We start from the raw sequence: 3,659 nt of genomic DNA on the forward strand, positions 1-3,659 counted from the left end.
CTGTAGCCTTCCAGGTTCCTCTGTCCATGGGATTCTCCAGGCAAGAATACTGGAATGGGTTGCCATGCCCTCCTCCAGGGGATCTTCCCCATCTAAGGATTAGATCCCTGCACTGCAGTCAGATGCTTTACCCACTGAGCCACTGGGGAGCCCAGTTAGTAGTAGATCGAGATCTGAACTCAGGCCAGCTGGCTCCAGAGCCCATCTCCTTTACCATGATGAGATAAACATAGAGATTTAAATAGTATATACATTTCAATGTAAATCTTTGACATTATTTTAATATCCACTGAGTACCATCATACTAAATAGTTGTGTTACACTGAATAATTACTAGATTGGCCAAAAAATTCATTTGAGTTTTTTGGACAACGTTATTGAAAACTCCAAATGAAATTTTTAGCCAACCCAATACCATATTTTATCTAATACATGTCCCTATTATTGGATACTTACATTGTTTCTAATGTTTCAGTGCTCTAAAACTAACAGTGATAAACATCTTTCCAGTGATAGTAATAATTTCTTTAGGAAAAACTCTTAGAAATGCTAGTTCAAAAGAAGTGCATTTAAAAAAAAACAAGGACCAGATTACTCTCATAAGATTGCACTAGAATAGAACTTAAAAGAAGTAAAATACCCAATTAGAGCAAGACTTCCTGTTTCTGCAGCACTTCTGATATTAGTCTATTTTTCTTACCCATGGTATACACTACATTTTATTTTTGTTTTTGAAGGTTTTAACTATAATCTTTTTTTTCCAGTAGAATCATAGGTGTTAGAGCTAGAGAATGTATAGAGGTCATTTAGTGTAACCCTTTAATTTGTAGGTAGAGTCCCTGAGGCTCAGAGAGGTGAGGGGATTAAAAAGGCTACCCCAGTGGAGCACATTTGGCCAGAACCCACTGGCCTGACTCTAAGCCCAGCATCCTTCCACATTTGCTGCAAATGTCATGAGGATGGCCCCTAAATTGGTAGAGTTATTTTTTTTTCTTTAAATCATGCCAGAAATCTCTTGTCCTCATTAATCAAAAGCATATGTTAAGGACTGTAGATTAATAATTAATTAATAATGATCCATATATCCAGTTCATCCAAAGATGAACTCTAGTCCTTTCTGGAGACAGCCTGTTTTTCTTTTCTTTTCTCATTGTGAAATTTGGTAGCATAGAGGCAGTCGATAACCTCCCCCTTCCCAATATCTTATGTAGCAGTTCTTAGAATGGATAATCTGAGGTTTCCATCCCACTTTTGCCTAAGAATGTATAACTTTCTAACTTTGGTTCACAGGTCACCCAACAGCACTAAGGTTACTCTGTCCTGGAATTTGACGTACATAGCTGTATGCAAACTCCTTCCTTCCCTCTGAAGCAAACAATGAAATAGGAAAACACACTGCCATTTTCTGACTGACCTCAATCGCTGAGGGTGGACCCCGCACGTTACATCAGCAGCCCGGCTCCATTACACTGCCCTGCGCTGTGCTCGAGCTACTGAAATATTGATTTTTACAGAGCCGGCGCGCACACACTGAAAAATCAATATTCCAGTGCACACAACTGAACAGGCAGCAGAGCCAGGACCAACTCCGAGGCCCAGCAAGCGCTGCCGGCAGGCCTTGGCCGAGGAGGGGTTGGGGGGCTGGACGAGACAATGCCAAGGGAGAGGCCCCTGCAAAGCCGGGAAGGGTCAGATAAACCCAGAGTGCAGAGGAAAGAGAAAGGAGAGTGGAAAAGCTCCTTGAGGATAAAACAGTTGGAAGGAGCAATGATTTATCTTTCCATAGGGGGAAAGGGGAGAAGGAGAGAGTAAATTAAGAAGAGAGGATGGGAAGAATTTTACAGGTAAGAATCTTCCCATGAAAATGTATCTTTTGCTTTTCTGTATCAGACTTTTGATCGACAAAGGATTAAAATGATACAGATATTTTATTACACGAAGGAAAAAATAATTAGGCCAATTTTGAGAAAGGTTTTTTTTTTTTTTTTAATGCAGTCCCTGTCCTTTTCCTTGGTGACTAGAAGCTGGCAGATCTTACAATAACCATCAGAGTAAGCATTTATAATATGGGCTTTACCTTTGCATTTGCTGCTACTTTCTTTTCCTTGGGGAAGGGGGAGGGAAGGAAGAGGTCTTGGTCATGTGGCCATTCATCGATTCCCTTTCTTTCTAAAGAGCACCTTCCTTGGCATGCTTGGGGAACCACGTTAGGCATTGATTGCTTTTACATGCCTCGTGACTTCTCACGGAATTCTGAGCTCCCGAAGTCACACCTCCATCCAGATGTAGGGAGGAGAACGCGTCCCTGGGTTCCACTCTCGGCTGCCCAGTACTCAGCAGAGGGCGGGGTGGAGATGGACCGGCCTGTCGGTTAGTCCTTGTAGACTCGTTTGCTTGTTTTTTAAATCAGGACTTTTAGTATTTTGGTTTCTTTTTATGGGGGTGGGGAAGAGGCAGAAGGCAGTTAATTAAAAGGGAGTACTTTTAACCCTGACGAATTCTTGATTTCGCTTTTGTCCCAGAATTCTCTGACTGGGAATCTCGCTGTTAGTTCTCTCAACTCCCTGCCAAAGGAGGAAACTGCCCTCCTCGAGGTTTCCATTTCGTTCTCAGCCCTGCAGGCAGCTGGCTGTCTCCCCTTCCCTGGTCTAGGAGACCCGCGGCCCAATCGGGCTCGGCTCGGGTCTGGTGGAAGGGACTCGGGAGGAAGCGGGCAGTGAAGGGTATCTTACAAAAGCCGGGGTTCCTGAGGCCCAGCGGGGCTAGCGGGGGACAAGGTCCAGCAGACTCACTAGAAGCAGAAAAAGCACGGAGCCGGGGTGGGATGGGGTGGCAGAGGGGCGTGGCGGGACGCCGAGCCAGGTGGCCACCTGGAGCACCCCGCCCCTCCCGGTCCCTTCCCGGGCCCCGCAGGCGAGCCGCAACCCCGCCCCCGCCCCCGCCCCCGCCCCGCGCGCCCCCGCCTACTCCCGCCTCCGTCCCGCCCCCAGTCCGGCGCGGCCGCTGTATTTGCATAAGGAGGTGGCTCCGGGGCTTGCCCGGGGCGCACGTGACCCCGGGGAGGCGGAGGGAACCTGCTGACTTGACACGAGCCGCTGTGCGGCTCCCCTTGGCGCGGAATAGCGAGAGCAGCCGTGACCTCCGACCCCGCCCGCCGGCAGCCAATAAGAGCGCAGGTCGTCTCCAAACCCAAAATTTCCACGTCGGCAAAAGTCAAGATGGAAGGGAGCTGAGCGGAGCGCGAGGGGGGGAGCCCGCCCGGGAATGCCTGGCTGCTGCTGCTGGAGGGGCAGGCTGGGGAGCCTGTGGCGGGCGCAGGAGGGGCCACGCGGGAGGGCGCCCCGGCCCTGGGAGGCCGGAGCCCGACCACCCGCCCCCAGTCCCCGGCGCTTCGGGGCATCCCGCACTTCGTCAGCCGCCTGTGCACCCCACTGCCCCTCCGGCCCTGGTTCTGGGGGGTTGTAGGGTAGGGGACTGTGGCGAGCGGTTGGGGGGGGGAAGGTGGGGAAGACACTTTCCAGACCTGTTGCACGGGTGCAACAGCTGTTCAGGTGCGGTATGTAGGGGGAGGGGGGCTGTCGGGGTTGGGAGGGCGCTTGGCCGCAGAGACTGCAAGGGCCGGGGGTGCAGGGCGGGGGCTCAGAACAGAGGGGCTGGTG

Source organism: Bos indicus, chromosome 4 (assembly GCF_029378745.1).
Source record: "Bos indicus isolate NIAB-ARS_2022 breed Sahiwal x Tharparkar chromosome 4, NIAB-ARS_B.indTharparkar_mat_pri_1.0, whole genome shotgun sequence".
In the NCBI taxonomy this organism is placed as follows: Eukaryota; Metazoa; Chordata; class Mammalia; order Artiodactyla; family Bovidae; genus Bos; species Bos indicus.